This window comes from Zingiber officinale, chromosome 5B (assembly GCF_018446385.1).
Source record: "Zingiber officinale cultivar Zhangliang chromosome 5B, Zo_v1.1, whole genome shotgun sequence".
NCBI classification, from domain to species: Eukaryota; Viridiplantae; Streptophyta; class Magnoliopsida; order Zingiberales; family Zingiberaceae; genus Zingiber; species Zingiber officinale.
This window is the reverse complement of record NC_055995.1, coordinates 84,428,698-84,450,674: the sequence shown is the minus strand read 5'-3', so window position 1 is coordinate 84,450,674 and position 21,977 is coordinate 84,428,698. Positions and strand designations below refer to the sequence as shown.

The following is a 21,977-nucleotide window of genomic DNA, read 5'->3' as shown; positions in this document are numbered from 1 at the left end:
CTCGGCGGGAATTTTCTCGCCGATCTTGGAGGGCGCCTCTGCCATAGCAGAGGCGCCTTCGTTCGGCGTCTTTGATCGTATTTTTTTTTAATTTTAAAAGAATTTTAAATAATTTTTTTAAAAGATTTTTAAAAAGTTTTTAAAAGAATTTTTTTTAACAGAATTTTTTAAAAGAATTTTTTAAATAATTTTTTTTAAAAAAGAATTTTTAAATAAGTTTTTAAAAGATTTTAAATAAGTTTTTAAAATATTTTAAATAAGTTTTTTAAAAGGATTTTTAAATAAGGTTTTTTTAAAGATTTTTTTAAATAATTTTTTAAAAGAATTTGTAAATAAGTTTTTTAAAAGAATTTTTAAATAAGTTTTTAAAAGAATTTAAAATAAGTTTTTTTTAAAATATTTTTTAAATAAGTTTTTAAAAGATTTTAAATAAATTTTTAAAAGAATTTTTAAATAAGTTTTTAAAAGAATTTAAAATAAGTTTTTAAAAGGATTTTTACATAAGTTTTTTTTAAAAGATTTTTTTTTAAATAAGTTTTTAAAAGAATTTGTAAATAAGTTTTTTAAAGAATTTTTAAATAAGTTTTTTTTAAAATATTTTTTAAATACATTTTTAAAAGAATTTGTAAATAAGTTTTTTAAAGAATTTTTTAAATAAGTTTTTAAAAGATTTTAAATAAGTTTTTTAAAAGAATTTTTTAAATAAGTTTTTTTTTTAAAAAAAAAATTAAATAAGTTTTTAAAAGAATTTGTAAATAATAAATTAATTGAATTCAGCCTAGATTCATCTCACCCGATACTAAGTTGTCAATCAGGGAATCTTAAGTGGTTTTGTGAGATGGTTATCTTTGATTTAGTTTATTTTTAAGGATTAATTTACATTTGAGTTAAACTTAGGTTTCCCAATTAGTCAATTAAATATGTATTTCAAGGATTGGTTCCCAGGTCGTGGCGAGGTACTAGGCCTTCTTGGGTATGAGAGCATCCACCACTTCCTAGACAGAGCCGCTCAAAGAAATGACATATTTAATTTTTTTTTGAAACCCCTAGGTTTAACTAAGCAAGTGTAAATTATGCCTGGGTCCTTAATCTATCCTAATCTAAACATGCATATTAACAAGAAAGTAAATAAACAATCATCAAACAATTTTATTTATTAAGATAGTTTCTCTATTGGCTCCCCCTGGATTATAGTCTCGATATGGTCTATCAAGGTAGTGAACTTGATCATTGGGGACCCAATATTGACCAAGTCCAACTTGATTGACCAAGTTGGACTTAGGTACCCATGCTTGGACTATCTTACTATTCGGTCTATTAATAAGCGATAAGTAAGACCGATATTCCTTTTTAGCTTTATATCCTAGTCTGGATCGATTGTATACGACTTTCTGTTTTCCAAGAATCAAGTCCAGATTCTTGGAACCTAGTGTAAACCGTTCTAATGCAACCTTCAAATCCTTGACTTGACTTTTCAGGCTGGAATTCTCTTCCTCAAGTTTTTAGACTTGAGTTGAGGTTCCAGTCTAAACAGGGTCAGGCAAGGATTCGGTATTAGTCACTTCTTTAAGGGATGTTACCTCCTTTAGAAGCGACTTGATCTGAACATTGGATTTTGCTAACTTATGAATTAAATAATTAATTAAATTATATAGAAGATTTGTACTTACAGAGGGGTTTGGCCCTTCGAAAATGGATGCAGATCTGTGAATTCTCTTGGACTCGGCTTCCGATTCGTTCTCGCTTCCAGATTCATTGACGTAGTCCCAGGCCATCATCGCGAGAAAACTCGTATGTTCGAGTTCTTCGTCGTCGGACTCTTCTGAGGATGACTCGTCCCAAGTTGCCTTCAGAGCTTTCTTCCTTCTTGGCTTCTTTACGTCTTTCTGATTTGGGCAGTTCACCTCCATGTGCCCCTTCTGATTTCATCCATAGCACGTCACCTCGAACTTTACCTTTGGTTGAGCCTCTTTTGACTGAATTACCTTTTTGACATCCTTTTTGTTGAAACCTTTCTTCTTTCTGTAGAGTTTCTTCACCAGGTTGATGAGTTCGGTTGTGAGTTCATCGTCGTCATCAGAGTCCGGCTCTTCTTTCGATTCTGGTTCGGTTCTGCGCTTTATTTTTGCTTCCCTGGTTATGTTTGTACCTGCAACCAAAGCAACACTTTTCTCGGCCGGATGTGAGTTTACCTGTTCATATAATTCAAACTCTGCAAATAATTCATCTAACTTTATGGAAGAGAGATCCTTGGAAACCTTGTAAGCATCTACCATGGATGCCCACAAGGTATTCCTTGGAAACGCGTTTAAGGCATACCTCAAGATGTCCCGGTTCTCTACTTTTTGTCCGATTGCATGTAGACCGTTGAGTAGATCCTGTATCCGGGCATGGAGTTGGCTAGCCGTCTCACCTTCCTGTATTTTAATATTATATAATTTATTAAATAATAAGACCCTCTTACTTACCTTGGTGTCGGATGTTCCTTCATGAAGCTTGATTAGCTTCTCCCAAAGTTCTTTGGTGCTTGTGAATGGGTTGACGCGGTTCAACTCCTCCTTCGTCAATCCGTATTGGAGGGTGCAGGTCGCTTTAGTGTTGGCTTCTACCTTTTTGATAAGGGTTGCGCCCCAGTTTTCATACGATAGTGGCTTGCCAGTGCCGTCAGTTGGTATTTCCAGCCTAGTTTTGACGATCACCCAGACTTCAAAGTAAGTCTGGAGATACAGCTCCATCCGGCTCTTCCAGTACCCGAAATCATCTTCGGAGAAGACCGATGGGCGAGCAATGCTGAAACTATCTTGGAAGGCCATTTTAGATCGACAACTAAAAAAAACGAACAAAAATAATGTCCCAGGACTTGATCGTGGATTAGCAGTGCGGTATAAAAATAAGAATGAATTACGTTCTCGAGTGGTGTTGCACCGACATCGAGAAAAGAATACGATTACAAAAAAAATAAGATTGGAAGACGACAAAGAATACCGATTCTGATCGACTCCGTAAAACTGAAATCACCACGAAAAGAATGCTTGATTGGTGGTTGCACTAAATCGAAGCTACCCCACTCTGATATCAATTGTTGGATCGAGATCGCGCTAGAGGGGGGTGAATAGCGCTCGTGGCTTTCACGTGTCGTAATCGAAAAACTATCGAGTAATAAACGCAACGGAAATGAAAGCAATCCCACAGAAGACACCAATGATTTACTTGGTTCGGAGCCTAGGGCGACTCCTACTCCAAGGCCCACGCTCTTTGAGCGTTTACTTTGGGCAACAACTATATCGTGCAAAAGTTTACACAAGTATCACAACTTAATAGTAATTAAAAACTATACCTACAACAAAAATAGTAGATTCTGAAGCTTCGGATTGTCGGGGACTTGTAACAACACTTCTGGGCGTCTCTTGGGCAACAAACAATGGATAGATCACTTGTGAATTGATATACTAAACCTGCTGTTCGAGACCCCTTATAAAGGTCATTGGAGGCGCCTCAAACCCCTTCCAAGGCGCCTCAATGTTACCGAGTCAGTCGCGTGGATGAGAGCTGAAATCGTCGGCGCCTCCAAGTAGCGGTCCAAGGCGCCTCAGATTCTCTCAAGGCGCCTCCAGCTCAACTTCGCAGCCAACTTACCCCTTGCACCCGAGGCGCCTCCAAGCTCCATGGAGGCGCCTCAAATACTGTTCATCCGAGGAAAAACCTTGTCCTTTTGTACCTGCAAGACATGTTAGTCCACAAACCAATTACATATCCTGCAAAATAAAGTTATCACACACAATAATCATAACAATGTGAAAGTTGGACAGTCACGGACTGTCCGGTCCTGACTTCAGATTTCCGACCAGAAACCCTAGGTCGAACCGACGCCTACTGTTCCCTCTTCCGGGGAACGTGCCCTCACCTACTCCACTCAGGAGAGCATACCTAATGCCAGTTTGGTCCTCTAGACTGACTGGCATTTCCGCCTAGGGTTACCACCCCCTAGGGTTTTTCGCCACCTAGGGTTACCACCCCCTAGGATCTAAGGTTACCCCCCCTTCGGATTTCTCCTCCACCTAGGGTTACCACCCCCTAGGATCTAGGGTTACCAACCCCTAGGGTTTTTCTTCCACCTAGGGTTACCACTCCCTAGGACCTAGGGTTACCACCCCCTAGGTTTTTCACCTGCCTAACTGAAGTTCAGAGTGATGAGCCGGCAGCAACATGGAAGATTTATATGGATGGCTTGTCCACTCGGCAAGACAGCGGGATCGACATATTGCTTATCTAACCATGGGAGGACCGGATGCAGCTGTCTGTTCGGCTGGACTACCGAGCCACTAACAACGAAGCAAAGTATGAAGCGCTGATAACCGTCCTACAAGAAGCTCGGCACGTGCCAGCGGTTAAAGTCCTCATCCACTCGGACTCCCAGCTCCCCGCACAGCAACTATCCGGGACCTTCGAGATAAGCAACACACGGCTGAGGCTCTATGCAGAGGCTTTCGAGAGGCTAAAAACCAACTTCTAGGAGGTCGTTATACAGAAGATCCCCCGAGCGGAGAACCAAGCGGCAGATGAGTTAGTGAAATTAGCCAGTTCGTTGACGCTGATCGTCATAGGTTAGCCAATCGAGCAAGTCTCACTCGTGGCGCACATCGATCGGATGGAGGGAATAACCTTCTCGAATGACTGGAGGATGACCTTTACGGAGTTCTTGCGGTCAAGAGCTGCTCCTACCGATCCGGAAGAAGCTCTCTTGCTGAAGAATAGGGTCGGGCGGTTCATCTTGATTGGGGATCAGATCTATAAGAGAGCCTTCTCCAAGCACCTCCTCAAGTGCGTCGGATCGGAAGACGTCGAGTACATCCTGAAGGAGGTGCACCAAGGCTCTTGTGGAGGTCAACCTGGCAGCCAAGCGCTAATCCGTAAGATACTCCTGGCTGGGAATTTCTGGCCAATCCTCCAGGAGGGTGCCGCTCGGACGGTGGCCACCTACTTGTCCTGCCAGAAGTATCACAACCTATCGCACCGACCGAGCAAAGAAATGATGGCGTCCATGGTATCATGCCCGTTCGACCAATGGGGCATGGATATTGTTGGATCGTTCCCAATAGTGACCGGTCATCAAAAGTTTTTACTTTTTGCGGTCGACTACTTCTCTAAGTGGGTGGAAGCTGAGCCGCTTGCAAGAATCACCGAGCGGATGGTCATCAAATTTATTTGGCAAAATATCATTTGCCGGTTTGGCGTTCCACGTCGACTCGTGTTCGACAATAGAAGAAGTTCGCTAGTCGGGAGCTTAGAGAATGGTGTGAAGGCTATGACATCCAACAAACCTTCACCTCAGTGGCCTACCCTCAGGGTAACGGGCAACCCGAAGTCGCCAATCGGAAGATCCTCAGAGTCTTACGCGCTCGGCTCGACCATGTAGGAGGTAGCTGGATTGACGAGCTCCCTAGTGTGTTGTGGGCTCTCCGCACGACTCCAAAAGAGGCGATCGACGCAACCCCATTTCATTTGGTGTATGGCGGTGAAGCAGTGGTCCCCGTAGAAGTCGGAGTAGAGTCCGATCGGGTGCAGCTCTATAACGAAGGGAACGTCGAACGGAGACATATGGAGCTCGACCTGGTGGACGAAACGCGCGCTAAAGCAATCGTTCGGCTAACGGCGTACCGAGAACAGATGAAGTAAAACTACAACTAGAGAGTAATCCCAAGATCCTTCTAGGTTTGCGATCTCGTCTGGAAGAAAGTGAAGTTGGTCGGTGACGTCACCAAGCTCGAGGCCTCATGGGAAGGGCCTTTCAAAGTCGTACAGAAGCTCTGTTCGGGCACCTACTATCTGGAGGATGAAGAGGGAAGGTAGCTCGATATGCCATGTAGCGCGAACCATCTTCAACCCTACAGGGTTGGATGAGAGGTGCGCAAGTGAATACTACATATTGTATTTCTTGTATGTCTCTCGAGCGCAGGGCAAAATTTGAATAAAAAAAACAGAAGTCCCTTGAAGTACATCTTTCTTAAATGGTCGAGCGGTGATCTTAAACACAAGTATAGGTCAATCGTCGAGTGGCGACGTTAAACGCGGGTCTACCTCCAATCGTCGAGTGACAACGTTAAATGGGGTCTACATCAAATCGTTGAGCGGCGATGTTAAACTCTTGTCTCCATCAATGGTTGAGCGGCGACCTTAAACCCAAGACCACAACAAATCATCGAGCGACAATGTTAAACTCTTATCTCCATCAGCGGTCGAGCGGTGACCTTAAACACTTGTCTACGGTTGATGTCCACATCAAATCCTCGAGGGTAATGTTAAACGTGAGTCTATATCAAATCATTGAGCGGCGACGTTAAACACGAGTCTACATCAAATCGTCGAGCGATGACGTTAAACGCGAGTCTACATCAAATCATCGAGCGGCGATGTTAAACTCTTCTCTCCGTCAGCGGTCGAGTGGCGACCTTAAACACATGTCTGCACCAACGGTTGAGCGGCGACCTTAAACTCCTACCTCCATCAGTGGTCGAGTAGCGACCTTAAACCCGAGTCTTCGTCAAATCGTCGATCGGCGACGTTAAACTCTTGTCCCCATCAATGGTCGAATGGAGACCTTAAACCCGAATCTACATCAAACCGTTGAGCGGCGACGTTAAACTCTTATTCCCATCAACGGTAGAGCGACTACCTTAAATCCGAATCTACGTCAAATCGTCGAGCAGCGACGTTAAACTCTTGTCCCCATCAACAGTCAAGCGGCGACCTTAAACCTGAATCCACAATAAACCGTCGAGCAGCGATGTTAAATCCCTGCCTCTGCCAAGGGTCGAGTGGCAACCTTACACTCTGTTGGTGCAGCGGAGGCCGACAAGAGGGGGGTGAATTGCCTGAAAAAATAAAGTATACCCTCCTCGTTCTTTCAACTCAAAAATGTAATAGTAAAATAATAACAGATAAATTAACAGAAACGAAAAGGGACTCAACTATTTACTTGGTTACAACCAAGAAAGTTGTTAATCTAAGGCAGTAAGAAAAGACGCACTGAATAATCTCTTTCTCTGAAGGTAGAGAAGCCTTTTACACTTTGGAAGCTTAGAACTATTGCTATGAAAGACTACACAGTTGATTGCTAGAGTTGTTTTTTAATTCCTAGTTCCAGGGGCCTTTATATAGCCTCTGGAAAATCTATCTCGAGGGTTTAAGGCGCCTCCAATAAGGGTCCAAGGTGCCTCCATCGAGTAGGCGGATAAAACTTTATCCGAAACGTAAACGGTCATATTTGACCTATTGAAGGCGCCTCCAACAGTGTTAAAGGCGCCTCCATTGTTGAAGGCGCCTTCAACACTTGTTGAAGGCGTCTCCAAGGTGGAGGTCTACGAAGGCGCCTCCAGCACTTCCTTTAAGGCGCCTACAGCTAGCTCTTTAGCTCCTTTTGACTTTGTTTCAGCTTCCAAAGCTCCGATAACTTGGGTAATTGCGACTAACCGGAATAGAACTCACTCGAACCCAATTTTTGGACTTCTCCTCGAGCAGACTTCCGTCCCGTCTTAACGTCCCTCGAACGCTGAGCACATTCTTCTCACCCACCGGTGTACTCTTCCGCAGCTCTCTCGTCCTTCGGACGCACCGAGCCCGTCGGCTCCCTTCCTGTGTCGTCCTTCTCGCTAGTTGCGTCTTTCGCTCGACTTCCTGCGCTCCTAAGCTCCGGCACACTCAGACACAGGGATCAAACACAAAGCAGGACCTAACTAACTTGGTTGATCACGTCAAAACAACCACGGGATTCAACAATCTCCCCCTTTTTGATGTGCATCAACCCAAGTTCAAGTTAGGGAAAAATAGACAAAACAGTAATTTTAAAGAAAATTACTAAACTAACATGTTAATCATAGATTTACAATAAATAAAAATTGTAACTATTAATTAAGAGTTTAAACAGAATTTTTTAAAAATATTTTTAAAAAACTCAGAGTTTTGAAAAAAAAATAAAATAAAATATTCTCTCCCCCTAAACTTGTACCTTTCTCTCCCCCTTTGATCACAGCAAAAAATGGGGTAAAGATAATTTTATAAGTTATTTTGAAAAAATTTGCTAAGTGAAAATTTAATATTATTTTCAGAAAAACTTAGCTTAGATAAATCTAATTTCAGAAAAGTAGAGAACAATGAGATTTTTTCTAAGTAAAACTTTCAAGAAACATTTTTCTAGATAATTAAAAAAAAATTTAAAGAATTTCTAAGGAAATGTTTAAAAACTTTTCAAAGCATTATTTAATTCTAATTTTAATTCTTTTATCAGAAGGTTAATTAAACATTTTTATTTCGATATTTCGGCTTCCAGGTCGTGGCGAGGCACTAGGCCTTCTTGGTTATTAGAGCAACAACCACTTCCTTAGACAAAGCTTCCATAAAGAAACTCAATGTTTAATTTCCTCACTGTAAGCTTTTAACTAAAAGAAAATTTTAAACTAGCAAAGATTTTAGAATCCAATAAAGGTTCCTTCCTACAGGGTTGGTCAAAAACTTAGGGGGGACATATCCTTTAGGTATTCTTCTAAGTTGGCCCTGATGTTTTCTTATTTACCAATTCAATTTTCCTTAAATTCTTAATTTTGATTTTGGAAATTTATTTAAGCATGCATCATTATTCTTCAATTTCTCAATTTCAACTTTTAATTTTTCATTTTCTAATTTTAGATTATCATACATTTCTAGTGGGCATGCATTTGCTAGGTTCAATTTCAATTCAGCATTTTCATTTTTCTAATTTGAATAAATCTTTAGAAAGAGACTTAATAAATTGAAACGATTGAGTAGGGGTTAGATTACTTACCTGACTTAGTGATGTTCCCCCTTCATAGTCACTTTCTTCGTCTGAAGTTCCTCCTCCTTCATCTATGCTCATCTCTGAGCTTGACTCTTCTTCCAGCTGGTGGTTAGCCATTAGCGCTAACCCTGAGAAGGCTTCGACGTCTGATTCGGAAGAAGACGAATCTGACCACGTGGCCTTCAAAAAAAAGGTAGATCCGCTACCTTAGCGGCCCCCCTAGTCCCGGCCCCACGGATATGGAGGGAGGTTCATGCAGGTACACAGGCCATAGGCGCATGGCGGGGTAAACCCCAGGTCGTTAGTTCCTGAGAATCGACCCCTGACCATTACGCTAGAGATATCATGCGCCCACCGTCTGCGCTACGCCCTGGGGCTGACCACGTGGCCTTCAAGTTCTTGTACTTGGAGGATTCTGGTTTCTTGTACTTTGTCTTTACCTTCTCTTTCTCATTTTTCTTTAATTTTGAGCAGTCATCCTTGATGTGCCCTTCTTCGTTGCAATTGTAACAATGAACCGTTCTTTTTCTTTGCTGATGCCTCTTTGTCTGCGATCTAAATTTATTAGAATTAAAAAACTTATTGAAACGTCTTACCATTAATGCAGCTTCGGATTCGTCGATCGAGGCTTCAGAGTCAGAACCGTTTATTCTTGCCTTTATGGCGATGTTCTGACTAGTCTTCTCTACTCCATTGGGCTCTGCAACTCGAGATTCGTGAAGTTCAAAAGTAGAAAACAAATTTTCTAAAGTACTTACCTCGAAGTCCTTAGAAATGTAGTACTTGTTGGGACCGAAAAGTAGCAAGAGGGGGGGTGAATAGCTCGTCGTGTGCTCGACGTTTGACGTTGCTTGTTTCTTCGAAGATGTGCAGCGGTAATACAAGAAACAAAAACATACAACGCTAACACTTAGGATTTTACTTGGTATCCACCTCACAAGAGGTGACTAGTCCAAGGATCCACGCACACACACACACCTCCACTAATAAACACTCCTTTTCGGTAACTACCGAAGGCGGAGAAGCCCTACAAGTTCACACTACAAGAAGAAAGGGAAAGGATACACAAATACAAGCAAAAGCTTACAATGAGTATAGAAACCCTAACCCTAGCTTTCTTCTTTAGCTGTAGATCCGCCTCTTGACTTGGAAAACCTCCAAGAACCTTCAAGAACTGGCGATCTGATCTTTGTGGAGAAGCTGTGGAAGCGCTTAAGTGATCTCAGATGAATCGGTGAAGTTCTGCCGAAGAAGACGCACGCCAACGACCTTTATCTGCGCCAACGGTCGGATCCCAATCAATTGGATTGCTCCCAATCGATCGGGGAGGCTTTGGATCGATCCACGGATCGATCCAGAGCGCCTCTGTGCTCTGGAAATTCGCCTGGATCGATCGGCTGATCGATCCAGGGCTTATCGTGACATACAGCATCTTCCCAATCGATCCACTGATCGATTGGGACCTCTGGATCGATCGGCTGATCGATCTAGAGACATTCTGTACGCTCGCGACTTCCTCCCAATCGATCCACTGATCGATTGGGATGAAGGCTTCTCGCAGGGACACCCCAATCGATCGACCAATCGATTGGGCTCTAGCCAATCGATCGGCTGATCGATTCGGCTTCTGGTTTTTGCCCAAAATCAAGTCCCAAGCCTCCCAAACAAAACTCCGGTCAACCTTGACATGTTGGTTCATCATGCCTAGCATCCGGTCACCCTTGACCTGCTAGGACTCCCTCACCAAGTGTCCGGTCACTCCCTTTGACCCACTTGGACTTTTCTTCATCTTGCCAAGTATCCGGTCACTACCTTGACCTACTTGGACTTTCACCAGATGTCTGGTCAACCTTGACCTGCTAGATTTCCCCGTCCCTGGCTTCACTCACCAGGACTTCCAATCTGCCTAGCTTCACTCACTAGGACTTCTCTTCTGCCTGGCTTCACTCACCAGGTCTTTCACCTAGCTTCACTCACTAGGATTTTCACCTGGCTGCACTCACCAGGACTTTCACCTAGCTTCACTCACTAGGATTTTCACCTGGCTGCACTCACCAGGACTTTCACCTAGCTTCACTCACTAGGATTTTCACCTGGCTTCACTCACCAGGATTTTCTTCTGCCTAGCTTCACTCACCAGGACTTTCACCTACTTCACTTACTAGGATTTTCCTCACTGCCTAGCTTCACTCACTAGGTCTTTCCTTCTGTCTAACATCCTAGTTAGGACTTCCCAGTCAAGTGTCTGGTCATCCTTGACCTACTTGACTCTTCTTCAATCAATCTTGTATTGTCAAACATCGAAACCCAAACCAAGACTCAAGCTTGGTCAACCAGGTCAACCTTGACCTGAGGGATGTTGCACCAACAATCTCCCCTTTTTTGATGTTTAACAATACCAACATGTAAGTTAGGCTAATCTCATAGCCTAAACCTTCTTCATGCCACTAGGTAATGAATACATAAGTTAAGCCCTTCATTCTCCCCCTAAGAGGGCAAACTCCCTCTAGGTAATGAAAGCCTAACTTACTCCCTTTCATTCTCCCCCTATTGGCACACATCAAACCATGCCCCATTTTTGGGCACACATCAACAAATTCACTTGTTGAAAACTCTCCCCCTGAAGAGTTGCTCATCGTTGTTCACAACTTCACTCGTTGTGATCAACACGATAATGAAGATCCCATACCCTTCATTATCCTTAACCCTACATTCTCCCCCTAAGTAGGCAAATGCCCATCCTTGAGCATTATCCACTTGAAACCACTTGAACAATGAGAATATCCATTCCCCATTAATGTTCAAGCGTTCAACCTTGAGCATGTGTCTTAACGGAAGGTTAACCACCTTCCAAGGTTCATGAAAAATAATTTTCATGTCTTTAAAGAGTCCCTTCCCCTAAAGACATGGTGGTAACTTCTGTCATTGCACCAACAATGACTTGGAATCCCTAAAACTTTAGGAAACCCAATTTTAGAAGTTTTGAGGTTCAAATATTCAAAATTTGAAACAACCCTCAACCTAAACTTCAACTTAGCCTTCCTTAACCAATCCATCCTTGTTTTCTACATGAAAACACCCTTTTTATGTATACAAATGTATTTTCAGGGATTTGGAGTGGTTACCTAGACTAAAATAGGTTCAAATATGCTGAAATCAGGCCTTCCCAGCCAAAATCAGCAACTTGGATCGATTGGAGTTGGGTTCCAATCGATTGAACCTAGCTGAATCGATCCACTGATCGATTCAGGGGGGGTTGGATCGATCGGTGGATCGATCCAGGAAGCTTCTGTTCATGAAAAGCTTGCTCTCAATCGATCGCCCGATCGATTGAGACCCTTCAATCGATCGGGTGATCGATTTAGGTCTGATAGTTGCTGAAATTCACTTTCTGTGAATTTCAGAAGCCCCTAAAAAAATCTACAAAATTCCAAAAATCGTAAAAATTTGTGTAGACATTATTTAGGGTATATACTGTCAAGAAAAAATAGTTTTCTAAGAAAATACTTCATATTTTCAAAGATTTACACAAACTTAAAACCTTGCAAAAACTTTAGTATTTTTTCAAGTTTGTGTCTAACTATTCAATGGTGATTACTCTCAAAAGATAGCTTTCACCAAGGTTTTCCAAATTTTTTTTTTTAACCCATCATATTCCTTGGGCTTAATGCACATGACTTGTACATTAGCTTTCCCAATGATGAGAAAACACATAACTATGTGTTTTGATGAACTTGAAACTCAAAAGAATGCACTAAATCAACATCTTGAGTTTTGTTCATCATCCTAACATCTCACTTGTATCTAATGTGCACTAAAACACATACAAGTCATCTTATTGGTCTTTGTGAGATGTAAAGTTTGGTTTTGCCCTAATCTAGGGATCATGCATATCTATCTAGGCATTTTGTGGATATTGAACATCCACTTAAGATGTTACTTGTTAATACCACTTGTTGACAACACTTGTTGAAAACACTTTTTGATAAATGCCATTTGTCCTTGCTTTTAAGGAATTAAACGTAATGCATGATAATGTTATGGCATACATCAAAATGAAATAGCTTTAAAAAAAATTCCTATAATTACATGATGTATGTATGACATGACATGGTATTTTTGTTTTTTTGTTTTTTTCATAATAAGTCATGAATGAAAAATACACAACTAAATATGGTGTCATGGCATGTGATGGGCAAACATAACATGGCAAGGTTTAGCATAAATAAAATTACCTATATTACCTATCTAAGTATCCTTAATCTTAGCTAACTTAAAAATTAAACCTAGATTGCCCAAAAGTTCTTCAAGAAAATGCCAAAACCTATATTGGCATTTCTAATTCTCTTGATTAATTTTTGCCAATTGAAATTAAGCGTATTCCTCAAATATTGGCAAATTTCACTTTTCCACAAGAGTAGCACTTTTAAATTAAGGCTTAGCTTGCCTTTAATTTCCTAAGAACATACCAAAATCCCAACTTGGTAGTTCTTATGTTTTCTCAAATTTTGCCAATTTAAAATAAAATCAATACTTCTCCAATTTGGCACATTTTACTCTTTCAAAGAGTAAATCATAAATCCATTTCATTTTCAAAGGTTAATAATAACCTTGGAAATGCTCATTGAGTGTCAATTTCTTCAAAGTTGGGTTAACTACCTTTCTTCTTAGAGTTGACACTCTCTAGCCCATCTATGGGGTAGAGAAGATGCTCCTAGGAACCTAAAACCTATTGGTGCTCCTTGGATGCTCTAGGTATTCATTAGGGATAACTTCCCTAGATACCTTCCTAGTGACCTTGTTTGGCTTCTTAGAAGCCTTGGTCACTTTTTCTAGGTCAACTCTAGGGATTGCTTCCCTTGTGACCTTGTTTGTGACTTTCTTAGACTTCTTAGAAGTCTTAGTCACATTTATTACAAAAATACTCTTAGGGATGACCTCCCTAGTATTTTTGGCTTGCCCACTAGACCTAGGATTGGTTCCATAACTATATGAAACCCTATGATAGGAAATTACATCCTTCTTGGCCTTTGGTTTATATCCCAAACCTCTATGGCAATTGGATGCCTTTGATACTCCTAGCCCTAGATTTTTACCCTTAGACCTTGTGTCATATTTGTGATTTTTCTAAGGGTCTTCTCTAAATTATCAAGTCTTGACCTCAAGACTTGATTTTCCTGCCATAATTCTTCAACCTTAGGTTTTTCACTAAAACCTTGATTTTTCTTCTTCTTAGGCAAATACCTAGAATCCTTAGAGTTCTTGCCTAAATTTCTATCTACCTTTTTAAACCTAGGTTGAGAGGTTTTAGCATGATAAGCTATATGTTTTTCCTTAATGCTATCATGCTTCCTATTTTCATGGTAAATAGCATTAAAATGATATAGATTAGAATTAGCATGTTTTTTACCATAATTTAAAGGGGTAGGCTCAATGAAAGTTACCTTTCTTTTTACCTTGGAGGCTCCCCCTTGAATTGAGTTTCCTCCTTGAGCCTTGACCACCTTCTTCCCCTTTGGGCATTGACTTCGGTAATGCCCCTTTTGATTGCAAGAGAAGCACACAATGTGCTCCTTGCTCTTCTTTGTTTTGAGAATGGTCTCCTTGGGCTTTACCTTGCCCTTTAGTGCCACTTGGCCCTTTTTCTTGGCCAATTTAGGGCACTTGCTCTTGTAGTGCCCTTTTTCCCTACACTCAAAACAAATAATATGATCTTTATTATTTATTGAAAAGTTTATACCTTCATGTGTAGGGATGACACTTGCTCCTCCATTTGACTTGGAAGTAGAGGCTTCCTCTTGATCCGAGGATGATACTCCACCATTTGATTTTGCTTGACTTGTGGAGGTGGAAGCCTTTTCCTCCTCTTCTTCTCTTGACCCGGATGTAGAAGCTTCTCCTTCTTCTTGATCCGGCGTCACCAAGGATTGCTCCCCCTCAATCCTAGAGGTGGAGGCTTCATCATCTTGTACATGGAACAAGGAGTATGCTCCCTCCTTGTTCCCTTCATTGCATTCCCTCGAAGATGAAGCTTCTTCTTGGACTTCTTCTTCTTCAGACGTTGAGCATCTCTCAACTTCAGAATCCCCCTCTTGGTCTTGCTCCAATGAGTCGCCCTCTTTGGATTCCTCTTGATTCGGTACAGTGGAGGGGATCTCATGAATTGATGTCAATTTGCTCCAAAGCTCCTTGGCATCCTTGACCTCTCCAATTTTTCCAAGAATGTGGCTAGGCGATAGATTGACCAAAAGCTTGGTCACTTTATCATTGGCATCACATCTTTGGATTGCTCTTGGCTCCAATTGCTTTTCTTGAGGACTTTGCCCTTTGAATTTCTTGGAGCCTTGAAGCCTTCCATTAGAGCAAACCATTGTTGTATCTCCACCATTAAGAAGTTTTCGATCCTTGATTTCCAAAGATCGAAACTAGTAGATGTGTATGGTGGAGTCATCCTTGTGTCAAATCCAAGTCCATCTTGGAATTGCATCTTGAAGTTGAGCTTCTTAAATTCTTTGACTTTGATGAATTTGCTCCAACTTCTTCACCCTCTAGCTTTGCTTGTTTTGTTTGCCCCTTCCGGCGATGATTCCGGTGAAGAGCGACCTCGCTCTGATACCACTTGTTGGGACCGAAAAGTAGCTAGAGGGGGGTGAATAGCTCGTCGTGTGCTCGACGTTTGACATTGCTTGTTTCTTCGAAGATGTGCAGCGGTAATACAAGAAACAAAAACATACAACGCTAACACTTAGGATTTTACTTGGTATCCACCTCACAAGAGGTGACTAGTCCAAGGATCCACGCACACACACACACCTCCACTAATAAACACTCCTTTTCGGTAACTACCGAAGGCGGAGAAGCCCTACAAGTTCACACTACAAGAAGAAAGGGAAAGGATACACAAATACAAGCAAAAGCTTACAATGAGTATAGAAACCCTAACCCTAGCTTTCTTCTTTAGCTGTAGATCCGTCTCTTGACTTGGAAAACCTCCAAGAACCTTCAAGAACTGGCGATCTGATCTTTGTGGAGAATCTGTGGAAGCGCTTAAGTGATCTGAGATGAATCGGTGAAGTTCTGCCGAAGAAGACGCACGCCAACGGCCTTTATCTGCGCCAATGGTCGGATCCCAATCGATTGGATTGCTCCCAATCGATTGGATTGCTCCCAATCGATCGGGGAGGCTTTGGATCGATCCACGGATCAATCCAGAGCGCCTCTGTGCTCTGGAAATTCGCCTGGATCGATCGGCTGATCGATCCAGGGCTTATCGCGACATACAACACCTTCCCAATTGATCCATTGATCGATTGGGACCTCTGGATCGATCGGCTGATCGATCCAGAGGCATTCTGTACGCTCGCGACTTCCTCCCAATCGATCCACTGATCGATTGGGCTCCAGCCAATCGATCGACCGATCGATTGGGCTCCAGCCAATCGATTGGCTAATCGATTCGGCTTCTGGTTTTTGCCCAAAACCAAGTCCCAAGCCTCCCAAACAAAACTCCGATCAACCTTGACATGTTGGTTCATCATGCCTAGCATCCGGTCACCCTTGACCTGCTAGGACTCCCTCACCAAGTGTCTGGTCACTCCCTTTGACCCACTTGGACTTTTCTTCATCTTGCCAAGTATCCGGTCACTACCTTGACCTACTTGGACTTTCACCAGATGTCTGGTCAACCTTGACCTGCTAGATTTCCCCGTCCCTGGCTTCACTCACCAGGACTTCCAATCTGTCTAGCTTCACTCACTAGGACTTCTCTTCTGCTTGGCTTCACGCACCAGGTCTTTCACCTAGCTTCACTCACTAGGATTTTCACCTGGCTGCACTCACCAGGACTTTCACCTAGCTTCACTCACTAGGATTTTCACCTGGCTTCACTCACCAGGATTTTCTTCTGCCTGGCTTCACTCACCAGGACTTTCACCTAGCTTCACTTACTAGGATTTTCCTCACTCACTAGGTCTTTCCTTCTGCCTAACATCCCAGTTAGGACTTCCCAGTCAAGTGTCTAGTCATCCTTGACCTACTTGACTCTTCTTCAATCAATCTTGTATTGTCAAACATCAAAACCCAAACCAAGACTCAAGCTTGGTCAACCAGGTCAACCTTGACCTGAGGGATGTTGCACCAACAGTACTCATCTACTAAGGAGGCCCACTCTGGAGTTCTAGGGAAGGCGTTGAGCGCATACCGAATCGAGTCCCGGTTCGATACTTCTTCTCCAAGATTGCTTAGTTGAGTTATTAGCTCCTTAATCCTTGCTTGGAGTTGCGCTACCTTCTCGCCGTTGTTCATCCGAAGGTTCGTTAACTGGGTCCGGAGGATGTCGTGCCTCGCTAGCTTAGTTTCTGAGGTACATTTGTGAAACTCTAGGAATTTGTCCCAGAGGTCTTTAGCGGATTCGTAGCTCCCGATCCGACTCACCTCCTGGGGCAGCAACACGCTAAGTAGGTGGAATTTTGCCTTTCCCTTGGCAACGAATTCTAGCTACCTGCTCCTTCTTTGTCCAGTTGAATTCTTCTTTGTCTTTTGGAACTATACATAGCCATATTTCATGATTAAACAAATATCAAATTCTATCTTTAAAAATACCTCCATCCGGCGTTTCCACGTCGCGAAGTCTCCGTCGAACTTCAGGGGATGAATATTCGCTCCGGCCATCGTTTTAATCGTTGTGATTCAGTCGGCGGTTAGTCCTTCTGAGGCGGTCTGGCTCTGATACCAATTTTTGGTGCAGCGGAGGCCAGCAAGAGGGGGGTGAATTGTCTGAAAAAATAAAGTATACCCTGCTCGTTCTTTCAACTCAAAAATACAATAGTAAAATAATAACAGATAAATTAACAGAAATGAAAAGGGACTCAGCTATTTACTTGGTTACAACCAAGAAGGTTGTTAATCCAAGGCAATAAGAAAAAGCGCACTGAAGAATCTCCTTCTCTGAAGGCGGAGAAACCTTTTACACTTTGGAAACTTAGAACTATTGCTAGGAAAGACTACACAGTTGATTGCTTGAGTTATTTTTTAATTCCTAGTTTCAGGGGCCTTTATATAGCCTCTAGAAAATCTATCTCGAGGGTCTAAGGCATCTCCAATAGGGGTCCAAGGCGCCTCCATCGAGTAGGCGGATAAAACTTTATCCGAAACTCAAACGGTCATATTTGACCTGTTGAAGGTGCCTCCAACAGTGTTGAAGGTGCCTCCATTGTTGAAGGCGCCTCCAAGGTGGAGGTCTGCACAGGCGCCTCCAGCACTTCCTTTAAGGCGCCTACAGCTAGCTCTTTAGCTCCTTTTGACTTTGTTTCAGCTTCCAAAGCTCCGATAACTTGGGTGATTGCGGCTAACCGGAATAGAGCTCACCCGAACCCAATTTCTGGCATTCTCCTCTAGCAGGCTTCCATCTCGGCTTAATGCCCCTCGAACGTCGCGCACGTTCTTCTCGCCCACCGGTGTACTCTTCCGCAGCTCTCTCGTCCTTCGAACGCACCGAGCCCGTCGTCTCCCTTCCCGTGCCGTCCTTCTCGCTAGCTGCGTCTTCCGCTCGACTTCCTACGCTCCTAAGCTCCTGCACACTCAGACACAGGGATCAAACACAAAGCAGGACCTAACCAACTTGGTTGATCACATCAAAATAACCACGGGGTTCAACACTCTCGAGTCCCGCACACTTTATACCAACGGTTGACCGGCGACCTTAAACACTTGTCTTAGTGAGAAGATAAGCAGTGGCTACTCAAAGGCCAAAGTCTGCAAAATACAGTGGTCATTTGACACTGCTCTTCAAAGCGTCCCCAGGACCAATCAGCGGTGCATAGAACTAGTGCACCACTGAATTCAAAGTGGATCGGTCGGTTGGGTGGACCAACTATGGACAAGCAGAGTCACAGGGCCGCGAGTTTGCTTCAAACTCAGAGAAGTTGAAAAAACATGCAAGGAAATAAAGGTCGTCCGAATGGATGAGCATTCATTAAAACTTTGGGATTACAGATTATAGGGCTCTGCCTCACTCGATAATCTAGGGTGTCGTCGAGCAGCGCGGCTGTAAGCTTATCCCGACTTATGACCTTGCTGGTCAGATCGACCGGTAGGTGGCCTCCCTCGCGAAGCTGATCGATCGCCCCGTCGATCACCAAGTCGAATAGTCAGAGGGCCCAGTCGACAACTTTGTCGCAGAACTCGTTTGAGCGGATGTAGACTTGCTTCCTGACCTCAAACCTGCTCAACTCGGCCTCCTGATAGGTTTTCAGGTCCACTCGGGAGGCCTCCAACTCATCCTTGGTGGTGGCCAGCACTGTATCTCTGGAGGCAATTTGGCCGCGAAGGGCCATTTTTTTGGCCAAGCGGTCGTTCCGTTCGACCACCAGAAAGTCTTCGGCCTCCTTCAGCTTTTGGGTGAGAGCTCGGTCCTCCTTATTCTTCTTATCCAGGTCGGCGATGGCCCGGTTCTTCCTCGCGTTTGTCAACTCGATCTTATTATCAAAAGTGGTGACTTGCTTATTCAATCGCTCCAGCATGGTGGCCTGCCCAGCGCTCTTGGCCCCTTTGGCCTCGAGCAGCTTATCGCTCTTCTCCAGAGCGGCTTGGAGTCTGGCCACCTCGGCGTCCGTCTTTTCCTGAACGGCGGAGGATTGGTCGCTCGACGCCTTTAGTTGTTTTACTTCCTCCTCCAAAAATGTGAGCCTGTGGCACATGGCCAGACTCTCCACCCAGTACTGTAGACAAGAAAAAAAGAGTTCGCGAGTGCCGATCGGAGGTAAATTATGAATTTACATTAAAGTACTTACTCCAGTGGACATTTGGGTGTGACTATTCGCGAGGGCGGCCGAAGGCATCATCGTCTCACGGGCTCATGCGTCCTCCCATATCTTGGCGAGTGGGCCTTGGATAATGATCTGATACTCAGGGCCTCGATACCCGACACTCGGCTTGTTGTACTCTTCGGTGGGCAAATAGAGGATCGCAGTGATATGGCGCTGGCATCCATGTTGAAGCTTAATATGAGTCTTTAAACTTTAAATGAATATAAATTTTGATTCTGAATCAGGCTCTGACTGTCGTCACATGTATAGAACCTGAAAACCAACATTTGTTATCGATGAAACCGTAATTGTCAATTTTTCAGTCCCAAATTTTGACGTTTAAACCCTTTCAAGAACCTTTTTACTATTTTTGGTCATTTTTATTTTTTGGGTATTCAGGGTAATTTTCATATTTCTAGTATTTTTAGAGAGGATTTGTCTTGATCCGCATCTTGATTTGAGTTAAAATCGTTAAGTTAATTACTTTTCTTTTCGGGTAAAAATCGATTTCAGATTGGAATTAAGATATGTTAATTGCAATTATTGCAATTTATTTCTTTATTTGAGTTTTAGGTTGTGGTCTATATAAGAGTCATGTTTAGATGTTGAGGGATGAACCCCTCAAGTTTTAATAAAAAGTTTTCTTCTTGGAGGTTCCTCTTCTTGTCTTCTCCTCAATTTTCTTCTTTGCGTTAGCCTGCAGGATAATCGCTATCCTGCCCAGCGTTAGTTGGTATCAGAGCCTATGAAGGTCATCAACAGATCCAATGGTGGATCGTCATGGTGGCTTCGGCGGAGGAAGCTGAGCACTGTGGTTGTAGCGTCCAGGACATAATAGCGATTGAGGATTTACGAAAGCAAGTTACATATTTAACCTAGCGTATGGCGGCATGGGATCTTGAAGATCATGATATTTCAAATCGTGGATCTAAGTCTTCCTTCGAGAACCCATATCATTGACGGGACTCACCTCAAGATCGTCGTGGATGAGAGGAGCATATAGGAGACTGCAAATTTCTAGATTTGCCCAAATTTTCTAGTTTGTTGCGAGCAAAGGACTTCATTGACTAGATCAACAAAGTAGAGTGGATCTACGACTACAAGCGAGTTCTAGATTGGATGAAAGTGAAGTTAATTGCCATCAGACTCAAAGGGCGAGCATTAGCGTGGTGGGAATAGATGTGGCGCTCTCGAGACAAACAAAGTAAACCCCAAATAACTATCTGGGAAGATATGAAGGAAAGCATGAACGAATACTTCCTTTCCTTCGCCTACACCCAAACTCTGTTCCAGGGCATGAGATTGGTCGATGAATATACAAAAGAGTTTTTCCAACTGGTGGCCCGAAATGACCTATCCGAGACGGAGGAGCAGCAGGTGGCATGTTACTTAGGGGATCTGAGCTTGATCTTGCAAGATGCCCTCAGTCTTCATTCACTCTTGACGGTATCAGAGACCTTTCAGCGTGCATTGGCGGCTAAAAAGAAACAAAATAGGAAAGCATCATGAAGAGGCGATTAGAATAATCGGCCAGATTGCCCTTAAAATTTTCATCCCTCACAACAACAACCATCGCAGCAGCCATCGTAGCGACCACCGCAGCGGTCACCACAAGTTTACTCTAAAGCTCCTGTCAGATGTTATTAATGTGGTGAACAAGGACATATGGCACATCAATGCAGAAACCCCTCTTTTACTGATCCGAAGGGCAAAAACTTTTTGATCAAGGAAGAGGTGATAGAAGATACAACAAAAATTGGCGATCCGATGTCTGAAGCATCTGACAAAGTGATTTATGATGATGGTCATGAGACTTTGGTCATTCGTAAGAGTATGCTGACTCCCAAGGGCGATTCAGGCGACCATTGGTTGAGAACCAATATTTTTCATACTACCTGCACCATCACGGATAAAGTCTGTAAGATGATTATCAACAGTGGTAGTTGTGAGACTATAATATCCGCAGAGGCTGTCCAGAAATTTACAACTGAATATAGACCATCATTCTAAGCCTTACAAGTTATCTTGGCTGAATAAAGAAAGTGAGATAACAATAGACCGGCGATACCTCGCTTCCTTTTCAATTGGCAAATATTTTGATAGTGCTTGGTGTGATGTGGTGGTCATGCATGCATGTCATGTATTGTTGGGGTGACCTTGGTAGTATAATCGTAGTACTGTTCATGATGGGTGGAAGAATACCTATACCCTTAACGTCAAAGGAAAAAAATTGTGTTGGTGTCGCAGCGGGAAGGAACTACTTCAATTTCTATCTAGGTTTTTAGATGAAGTAGAGCAAGGAGTTGTATATGCTTTGTTACCATGCCTAAGCATTGCTCCGACCATGGACGTAGAGTTAC

General features: G+C 42.8%; 1 protein-coding gene across 1 annotated transcript in view; it reads left to right on the top strand.

Annotated features, from left to right (window-relative positions):
* Positions 1-21,977, top strand: part of LOC121984747 (disease resistance protein RPM1-like) — a 65,382-nt gene that overhangs the window by 32,301 nt on the left and 11,104 nt on the right. The gene's annotated exons all lie outside the window — the stretch shown is intronic.